Source organism: Oryx dammah, unplaced genomic scaffold (assembly GCF_014754425.2).
Source record: "Oryx dammah isolate SB20612 unplaced genomic scaffold, SCBI_Odam_1.1 HiC_scaffold_11050, whole genome shotgun sequence".
Taxonomy (NCBI): domain Eukaryota; kingdom Metazoa; phylum Chordata; class Mammalia; order Artiodactyla; family Bovidae; genus Oryx; species Oryx dammah.
Genome location: NW_024080444.1, coordinates 6096562 through 6108267, shown reverse-complemented (window position 1 = coordinate 6108267; position 11706 = coordinate 6096562).

Here is an 11706-nt window from a genome sequence, read left to right as displayed (position 1 = left end):
GCTAAAACACTAAATAAATAGATAAGAAGGAGAATTTTAAATTGTTCAAACTTTTCGTATCAGAATTAGTGTTAAGCCATGTATCTGATTACTATTGTAATGCAAATCAGTAAGTGCATTATTATGGTGATCATTATGATTTAAATCCAGTGGGCAATACAGCATGCAGATTTACAAAATGCCTGAATATTGAGAATATATTCTTCTATAATTTTAGTACAAAAAGGAGAGGAGCCATAAACATATATTAAATACCTGCTGTGTGTCAGACAAGTGTTAAAATTTTGACATTTGCTATTTAAGTCACACAGATGTTGTGAATACTACATTCATGCTGAAAATGCACAAATTACCTACTAAAGTATTTGGAATACAGTAAGTGAATAATAAATTAAAATATGATTATTTTACTCTTCACAAGCAGGTTGAAAGAAAAAAAAAAAAACTGTCCCACATTTGACAGATGAGGAAGATGAACTTCAAAACATTGTTTCTTGTCCAAATTTGCTTTACTTATAAGTAGAGAAGACAATGGCATCCCACTCCAGTACTCTTGCCTGGAAAATCCTATGGACAGAGGAGCCTGGTAGGCTGCAGTTCATGGGGTCGCTAAGAGTTGGATACGACTGAATGACTTCACTTTCTCTTTTCACTTTCATGCATTTATTGGAGAAGGAAATGGCAACCCACTCCAGTGTTCTTGCCTGGAGAATCTCAAGGACGGGGGAGCCTGGTGGGCTGCCGTCTCTGGGGTCGCACAGAGTCGGACACAACTGAAGTGACTTAGCAGCAGCAAGACAGGGAACAACCCATTTCTGTTTGCTTTTGATTGTCTTATGCCAAAATCATGCCATTAAATCTGACCCTTTGGACTAAGGAGTCTTGTTAATACCTTCTATAAAAATGTAATCAGGAGTTTATATTTCCTTATGTAACAATTTTTTTCTGAAGCATCATTCTAAGCATCAGCATTATTTTTCTTGCATAATGTAATACCTTGATTTTCAAGAGCACTTACAATTTGTTCAAAGAAAAGACTTGAGGACATATTGCAAACATGTCAGTGATGGGTGTTCTGTAATACAAGAAATCAGGAGAAGAGTGTCAAAAAGTACCGCGTCAGTCATTAAGGAAGAAATCTCATAGACAGGAAGAAAGAATAGGTAAGTTAATTATGGTAAAGTTTTTTGAATGTTAAAGTAAGAATTTGGATCTTGGAAGAGAAAAGTTTGGTTGAAAGACTATATATATATATATAGTATACATATATATACATATATACACACATGTATATATAGTATTTGTTTATTTGTATGTATGTATACACACATAGATAAACATTGGCCAAATGTGAAACAATAGAATGATAGAAAATGCTATTAATATTTCCTACTATAAAGAAAGTGAAGTCTCTCAGTTGTGTCCAACTCTTTCTGACCTCATGGACTGTAGCCTACCAGTCTCCTCCGTCCATGGGATTTTCCAGGCAAGAATACCGGAATGGGTTGCCATTTCCATCTACATTTCCTACTATCAGTTCAGTTCAGTTCAGTTCAGTCACTCAGTCGTGTCTGACTCTTTACAACCCCATGAATTGCAGCATGCCAGGCCTCCCTGTCCATTACCAACTCCTGGAGTTCAGCTAAACTTATGTCCATTGAGTTGGTGATGCCATCCAACCATCACATCTTCTGTTGTCCCCTTCTCCTCCTGCCTTCAATCTTTCCCAGCATCAGGGTCTTTACAAATGAGTCAGCTTTTCACATCAGGTGGCCAAAGTATTGGAGTTTCAGCTTCAACATCAGTCCTTCAAATGAAGACCCAGGACTGATTTCCTTTAGGATGGACTAGTTGGATCTCCTTGCAGTCTAAGGGACTCTCAAGAGTCTTCTCCAACACCACAGTTCAAAAACATCAATTCTTCGGTGCTCAGCTTTCTTTATAGTCCAACTCTCACATCCATACATGACTGCTGGTTGCCTTTAATTGCCTTCATACTTCAGAACATGAAATCCTCTTTCACCAATAGTGTAGGATGTAGCAGAGTTTTTTTTTTTTTTTTTTACCATTAGAAAATAAATATTGTGGCTTTACCTTACTATTAGCAACAAAACATCATCCATGGATGACATTTCTTTTCAGGGGCATTATCTCTAAATAGTTGTTTGAGAGTAAGTTTTAAAAAAAATATTTCTGGAACAATGTTGATACCAGGGTTTCACTTATTTATGTCTTTCTTCTTAAATCCATTCATGAAACAGTTTCCCTTTTCTATTGATAGGAATAAATATCAATATTTATATTTGGATAGTTTTTATCTGGATAGTTTAATGATGAGGTGGGCCACTGATTATTAAAGATGCTTTGATCAAACAATCTTCACTAATAGCCTAGAAAAGAAAAGTCTTCAATATCAAGAGTTAAAAGATGCTGAGCTTCTTTAGGGAAAATATCCCATCTAGAGAAAGAAGATTGTGGCTATTTATTATAGCAATCATAAATACAGTAAAGACTTGGAAAAAAGCTACCATTCAGTTTTAATCAGGTTACTCAAATAGAACAGCTACAAGCAGAGACTGCTATTTAGGCTGAAAATGCGAAAGACTCTTTCTTATAAAGTACAGTGTTGTAGGGTCATATATGAAAAATGGAACCATACTCTGCCCTTCTCATAAGAAAGCATAAAAGCATGTTTTAATCGGTTTGGGGTCTAACAGGGTATTGATTAATATCACCAAATAATGGCCCAGATGTACTTTCAAGGACAAAGGTGGATAAAATAATCAATGCCATCACAAAATGCATTCCTTTTCGTACATCTTACTTTCTTTGAATTCAGTTCGGTTCAGTTCAGTTCAGTCACTCAGTCGTGTCCGACTCTTTGCGACCCCATGAATCGCAGCACACCAGGCCTCCCTGTGCATCACCAACTCCCGGAGTTCACTCAAACTCAGGTCCATCGAGTCGGTGATGCCATCCAACCATCTCATCCTCTGTCATCCCCTTCTCCTCCTGCCCCCAATCCCTCCCAGCATCAGAGTCTTTTCCAATGATTCAACTCTTCGCATGAGGTGGCCAAAGTACTGGAGTTTCAGCTTTAGCATCATCCGTTCCAGGGAACACCCAGGACTGATCTCCTTTAGAATGGACTGGTTGGATCTCCTTGCAGTCCAAGGGACTCTCAGGAGTCTTCTCCAACACCACAGTTCTTTGGATTAGGATTTCCAAATTATTAAAAATCATAAAAATTAGTGAGTGAAAGATTCTTTGAATCTCTAAAATACCATCTTAGAGTAAGGTTCTAAGGTTTGAAGTTGCAACAAAGAACAAAAGCTGCTTCTAAAGTGAATCTTGCCTAAACACTGAAGTTTCTAATTTCTTTTTTTTTTTTCTTCTTTGGGGTTTAAGTGGAGAAGCATGAATTGACTTATGGTGTTCTTTTTTTTTTTTTTTTTTCAATGAAGAGTCAAAAAATTAGAAGAAAGCCTGAAAAATTTACATCATAATTTAATTAACATTGATCTAATGAAGTGATATGTAAATTTCTATTTTCTTTAGAAACATCAAAGCAATACCTAGGTTTAATCCTGTAAGTGTTAAAAACTATATAAGCTATGATTAGCTAAGATTTCTTTGCAATAAATTGAAATAAAAAACACTTCTTTCACCTACACATCTTTTGAAGAATGAGAGGAATCAAATCAACTGCTCTGGGGCCATAATTGGCATTCATAAATAACCTGCTATCTACAGACACTGCCCTTCTTGTTTAGTTGATTCTCCCTGTCTTCCTAGAGGCAAAAGAGAGAAAGTTTCTATAGAAGGAATATTTTCAGTGCATAATAATCTTCGTCTCAACAGCTCTGCTTTTCACTCCAGAAATTATCTGGATGTATTTGCCACTCTTCGCTGGACAGCACCTGATCACAACTGCTGTGGTATGTACAGTAGTGGCAGCCTTTTTCTTCTTCAGTACAACCCTAGCACATCATTTGTCATTTTGATATAAACTTTTGGAGCTTTTGAAACTTACAAAGCAAAAAGTTCTGAAAAAATTTAATATATTTTAATAGGCTCTAATGGACTAGAATAACCCAGTTTCTTTTATTTCAAGATTGTCCTATAGATATTCAAGGGAACCTGTATTGTACAACAGAGAACAGGTAGAAAGAGAAGACTAAAGGTCAATTAAAAATGTGTGTGCAATGTTGTTTAAGATTTAAAATATGTGTTTTCAAATACATGCTTATGCAATATTGGTGCTAGTGTAAGTCTGTGTAAATGCCTGTCTTGGGAACATATTTTCAGCTAAGAAAAAACCTCATTCTTCCCTTCTTAATGCTTTTCACACTGGCCTCACTAACTGACTCAGTCTTCATCCCCAGTTTTAAGAGTTAGTCCTTTTTAAAATTTTTCACAGAACTAGAACAAATAGTCCTAAATTTTATATGAAATGTTATAAGAACCAGAATTGTCAAAGCAAACCTGAAGAAAAAGGAGGCAAAACCCTCCTAGACTTTAAATAATATCACAAAGTTACAGTCATCAAAATAGCATGGCACTGACGGAAAAGCAGGCATATGGAGCAGAATCGAGAGCACAGAAATGAGCTTACACATTTACAGTCAATTAGTTTTCAGCATAGGAGGCAAGCACCTACAAAGAAAAGACAGTCTCTTCAGCAAGTGGTGGTTGGGAAGGCTGACAGCTGCATGTAAATCAATGAGTTCAGAACATTCTCTCACATGAAATATAATAAATAAACTCAAAATAACTTAAAGACTTAAATACAATACATGAGACCATCAAAGTCCTAAAAAGGAACATAGACAAAACATTCTCTGACATAAATTGTACCAATGTTTTCTTCAGACAGTCTTTCAAGGCAATAGAAATAAAAGAAAAAATATAAAAAGGAGACCCAATCAAATTTACAAGCTTTTGTATAGCAAAGGACATCATAAACATAATCAAAAGACAACCAATATAGTATACTAACACATATATATGGAATTTAGAAGGACAGTAATGATAACCCTGTATGCGAGACAGCAAAAGAAACACAGATGTATAGAACAGACTTTTGGATTCTGTGGGAGAGGGAGAGGGTAGGATGATTTGGGAGAATGGCATTGAAACATGTGTAATATCATGTAGGAAACGAATCGCCAGTTTAGGTTTGATGCAGGATACAGGATGCTTGGGGCTGGTACACTGGGATGACCCAGAGAGATGGTATGGGGACGGAGGTGGGAGGGGGGTTTAGGATTGGGAACTCATGTACACCCATGGCGGATTCATGTTGATATATGGCAAAACCAATACAGTATTGTAAAGTAAAATAAAGTTAAAAAAAATTAAAATTTAAAAAATTTAAAAAAGACAACCTATGATCTGAGAAAAAATATTTGTAAATATGACTAACAAGTGATTAATTTCCACAAACAGCTCATACAACTCAATAACAAAAGAACAAACAACTCAATTGAAAAATGTGCAGAAGTCCTAAATAGACATTTCTCCAAAGACATGCAGAAGGCCAACAGGCTTGTGAAAAGATGTTCAACATCATTAATTATTAGAGAAATTAAGATCAAAAGTAAAATGAGGTACCAACTCATACCAGTCAAAATGGCTGTCATTAAAAAAAAAAAAAAAAAAGTCTACAAATAATAAATTCCAGGTGTGAAGAAAAGGGAGCCCTCCTACACTATTGTGGGAATGTAAATTGGTGCTGACCCTATGAAAAACAGTATGAGAAATTTTCAAAAAAATAAAAATAGAGTTGCATATGATCCAGCAATACCATTCCTGGGCATATATATGGACAAATCTATAATTCAAAAAGATACATGCACCGCTATGTTCATAGCAGCACTATTCATAATAGCCAAGACATGGAAATAACCTAAATGTCCACCAACAGAAGAACAGGTATAGAAGATGGTGTATATATAGACAATGGAATACTACTCAGTCATAAAAAATGAAATAATGCTATTTTCAGCAACATGGATGGGCCTAGAGATTATTATACTAAGTGAAATAAGTCAGAAAGAGAAAGACAAATACCACATGATATCACTTATATGTGGAATCGAAAGTATGACAAAAATGCAAAAGAGAAATAGATTCACGGATATGGAACACAGATTGTGGTTGCCAAGGGGAATAAGGTGAGAGAAAGAAGGATTGGGAGTTTGCAGTTACCAAATGTAAACTAGTATATATATATAATAGACAACAAGGTCTTATTGTATGGCACAAGGAACAATATTCAATATCTTGTGATGAACAATAATAGAAAAGGATATGAAAAAGAATATATATATGTATATGTAACTTTGCTGTATAGCAGAAATTAATGGCATTGTAAATCAACTGCACTTCAATAAAATTTTAAAAGTATTCTTTTCATTTTATAAGAATAATATATTAACTAGTTTCTCATTAACAAACTTTAAATGTATTATTGTCATATTATAGTAATGAGAGTGTTACAATCCAAGACTTCGAGGAAATGATGCAAGAGAAGGACACTTGAAATCCCAAATTTCATAGACACACTATTTATGCAGCCTGAAGATTTTTCCAACTGGTGAGTCAACTCTCTTGCCAGCACAAAAATGAGACACACCTGCAAAGTGATAACAGAACTAGGACAGATGGGAGAAAAGGCCCAAAAGTCAATTTAGCCATTCGTAATATTTAGAACTCTAATTTGGCCATTGAATTTGTGAATTAAAAAAAAAATATGAACTATAAGAAGAATATTCAACCTTTTATATCAATCATGAATTTCTTCATTTAGTTGATACGTTAGTCAAAAGTATAAAACACACAACAGAGGAAAGACCAGTTGATGCTAGGATATGCAATGGGTCAAGATTAGACTTATTTATGGGGAGCTTGTAAATGCACACAATTAGAAACTTCTTGGGTCTCTCACCCAAGTGCTAAGTCACTTGACTGTAGCCTACCAGGCTCCTCTGTCCACAGAATTCTCCAGGCAAGGATACTGGAGTCAGTTGCCATGCCCCACTCCAGGTGATCCCAAACCAGGGATCAAACCCGTGTCTTTTATGTCTCCTGAATTGGAGGCAGGTTCTTTACCACTAGTGCCACCTGGGAAGCCCAAGAACACATAAGAAAAGCTGCTTAAATATGGAACAGCAAGAATTCAGGACCCTGAGTTCAGACACCAGATCTTGATTTATTGTTAAACACAGTAACAAAATTATTCCTGGATATTTTAAGACCCTCTGAGCAGGAAAAGATAAAAAACTATAGAAGTCTAGTTTGGGTGCCTAAGATAAGGCTTAATGCTTCTTGATATTACTTTCTTTACTTCTCACTGAGGAGTAGAAGATAAATTATGGGACTTTCAATTGTTGCCTTTGTCTATGATGTGCTTGTATGCATTTGATTCAACATAAAGATTGTCAGCTGAACAGATTTATTCTGTCAAGTATTGCAGTTATGCCACTCTTTCACACTTGGACTCAAAAATGGAAGCATCAAACCAATAGCCTTCCAAAATATATTGGTAGGCAGTCATTGTTATATGAACAGGCATTCATTGTTTAGGGTTATAGAGATTTGACAGAACTAGGACACTTTCTGTAAACTGGATTCATGTTTTGGACTTCCCTGGGGTTCAGTGGTAATGAATCTGCCTGCAATGCAGAAGACTTGGGTTTGATTGCTGGGTCAGGAAGATTCCTTGGAGACAAGAATGGCTACCCACTCCAGGATTCATGCCTGGAAAACTCTATATACAGAGGAGCCTGGTGGACTACAGTCCATGGGGCTTCAAAGAGTCAGACACGACTGAGCACAAACACACACAGGGTAGTGGGGGACAGTTCAGGTGGTAATGTGAGTGATGGGGAACTTCAGAAGAAGTTCTGCTCGCTCACCTGCCACTCACCTTCTGTTGTGCAACCCGGTTCCTAACAGGTCACAAACCAGTACTGGTCTGTGGTCCGTGGGTTGGCAACCCCTGTTCTAGATCCTCCCCATTTTTTCCCTATTCAACCAACCATCTGGATGATTTTTGTCCTCCTTGCACAGTCTTTTAGATAGTTCTTTCCTTTTCTAATAATGATTCCTAGCTTTTTACCTATTATTTTCACCCAAATTTTCAAAATAATTTTTTAATTTAACTTCCCATAGACACCATCCTGAGCAGCAGGGTCTAGCAGACTAATGAGCATCACCTAGAGGAGGCTATGCCTCCTACTAAAAATTTATCATATAATTTTTTGAAGATTCTGCCCAGACTCTGTGACAGCCTGCCAGTTCCTAAAGCTGTATTATACCAGGGACTCCAGACTCTATAGACTTGGTTTTCCTTTCTTTGATCATTTCCCCTCTTTTCCTTGATTTGCTTGCAGTCAGTGCTCCCACCTATTTATAGGATATGCAGAGAACTACTCTTATCCCATGGGTGAATGTGCCCACCTATGGATATTACAACCAAACCCCTCCATGCCCTGAAACACTGTGTGCTTCATGTTGGGTCTATTAAGCAAAATCTTGAAATCAACACTGGCAGTATTACTTGTTTCAAGTCAGAACTTATATAAAGAAGGATTATATGAGTCTTCTCTTCACTTAGCTTGCTTCACAGAAGGTACTTGGGCAAAGTAGAGCTGTACAGGTGACATGGCAGGATTCCAGAAAAGATTCCCTCATTGTTGTTTTCCTTAACAATGAAAACCAGAATTAGTGTGGCCTTATCAGACTTTATTTTTTGGGGCTCCAAAATCACTGCAGATGGTGAATGCAGCCATGAAATTAAAAGACGCTTACTCTTTGGAAGAAAAGTTATGACCAACCTAGACAGCATATTCAAAAGCAGAGACATTACTTTGCTGACTAAGGTCTGTCTAGTCAAGGCTATGGGTTTCCCAGTGGTCATGTATGGATGTGAGAGTTGGACTCTGAAGAAGGCTGAGCACCGAAGAATTGATGCTTTTGAACTGTGGTGTTGGAGAAGACTCTTGAGAGTCCCTTGGACTGCAAGGAGATCCAACCAGTCCATTCTTAAGGAGATCAGCCCTGGGATTTCTTTGGAAGGAATGATGCTAAAGCTGAAACTCCAGTACTTTGGTCACCTCATAGAAGAGTTGACTCATTAAAAAAGACTCTGATGCTGGGAGAGATTGGGGGCAGGAGGAGAAGGGGACGACAGAGGATGAGATGGCTGGATGGCATCACTGACTCAATGGATGTGAGTGAATGAACTCCAGGAGTTGGTGATGGACAGGGAGGCCTGGCGTGCTGCGATTCATGGGGTTGCAAAAAGTTGGACACGACTGAGTGAATGAACTGAACTGAACTGAACTGAACTATCACTGGGGGATAGATATTTAGGGCTTGGCCACTGTAGTATAATAGATGTGAAACTATACAGCCCAGATTCTCTTTAAAGAAGAACTTACAGCCCGGGTATAGGGGATGTGGTCCAGAAACAGCATCTAGCTGTGAGATCCTTTAGGGTCTGCCTCAGCTGAAGAGAGCCTTCTCAAATTAGGTCGCACCCTACTTGCCTCCTGCAATGTGAGACTAAGCCAGGGCAAGGGAGAGAAGCTCAGGGTAGGACTAGGAATCTAATCTCATTACATTGCCATTTAGCTACTTTGACTCTAAGGAATTTGAGAAAATTCTAAAGTCAAACCTGGCCTTCTATGTCATTATATAAGCTAACCTATCAAAGTGGAAATACAGAACATATTTATATTTTTTAGCCAGATTTAAAATATTTATACATATGATATTTTTAGTTGTGCCCCAAGCCAAACAGTTGGCTAATAGACAGGGAATTGGTGCTGGACAGGGAAGCCTGGCATGCCACAGTCCATGGGGTCATAAAGAGTCAGACAGGACTGAGCAAATGAACTGAAAGCCAAGCAACTGCACACTTGGACACCTGGTGTGCAAATGAAACACTGAAATGATCTTCATTTCAAATACAGATATATTTGAATATATATCATCAAAATATATTGATCTTCTTCAGCAAACTTCTTCTAGAGCATAAAGCAGTCGTGCTTTCATGTTTAGTATTTGAGAGAGCGGTTTGTTTTTTATTGTGTATATACACTTTTGAATTTTTCATGAATGACTTCAAAGAGCCTGAACTCTGATTATTAACTGTTGTCACTGTTGAGCAAAGGTTTCTGGCAACCATAAGGAGCATCACTTGATATACAGACTGCAGTTCACAGGCAGAAGGATTGCTGGGTCCAAGTGTCTTTATTTCTTTGTAGTTCTACGAAAAAAAAAAAAAAATGTGGGCTGTGCATGATCAGAGGGATCCCAATCTCCCAGCTCTCTCTGTGTATGGCTCTAAAATGAGAAAAGTCTTGCATGGTGGGGACTATGCATTTTGGGCTCAGGCACCAAGCTGTCTGAGATCATATGTCAGATAATTCAGGAAGACCTTGGGGAAGAAAACTCCAACTTCCCCAAACTTAGAAACCTTGGGAATTGCACTTCTTATAGAGAGATGAGCAGTCTGTGAGCAGTCTCTATGAAGGAGGGAGGGGGCTGAGTCTGGCTCCAGCTGGCTTGTCACAGGCAAGGTGATGATTTGGACCTTATTTTCTGTATGATCTATAAAATGAATAAATAGGTAAAAATGGAACTCATGTTTCCAATAGTAAGAAGTTGATAGGTAAAATATTTACAGAAAAGGATAGGGTTTGTGTTCCAGAAGCCAGTCTAAATTGGTGTTGCTTTTCTCTTTGGTTTAGTAATATATTCATGTGAATAAGTAATATAATTCCTCTAAATTACAATGTGATTTCCTGCTTACCTATAACTTCTATGTAAGTCCAAGATAAAATTAATTTTATGTTAAATATTTAAACTTCATATTTTATAATTCTTAGGGAAACACAATTTTAGATCTGAAGTTTCTCTAGTGTCCATCTGAAGTTTCTCTAGTGTAAATCTGTGTCTTTTAAATATTAACTGCTTTAAGTATTATGTATATTTGTTGAGCCAAAGTATTTCTATGTGTGTGTGTGTGTGTTAGTCGCTCAGTCGTGTCCGACTCTTTTCAACTCCACGAACTGTAGCCTGTCAGGCTCCTCCATACATGGGATTCTCCAGGCAAGAATACTGGAGTGGATTGCCATTCCCTTCTCCAGGGGATCTTCCTGACCCAGGGATCGAACCCAGGTCTCCTGCATTGCAGGCAGATTCTTTACCATCTGAGCTACAAGAAAGATCTCTATAAGTATTTCTATATGAAACATCTTTATATGATTAAAGTAAGAGGTAAAATTTAGTTCACTCATATTCATTGCTTAATATAAGCATTAAAAATCATAATTGCAAAAGTGAAACAAGATATAAAGTTTAAAATGGAATATCTCTTGTTGACAGCATATATCTATATTTAAATAACAAAACTACTTGATACAATTCTAAGAAAAAAAATAACTCTCATTGTTCAGATGGTCTCTATAGGTCCAATTTACTTTTACATAGATAGATATTTAGTTTTCTAATGACTCAGAAGACTAATCAAGAAATATTCTAATGGATTTTTAAATATCTTTTTTTTTGTTGTTGTTGTTGCTATTCTTAGTACACTTCTGGTTTTTCTTCTAGGAGGCATTAGTGGAACACACTAGTATTGGCTCTTGCAAATTTTTGAGCCAATCTTCACAGAAGCAAATATGCTAGTACATT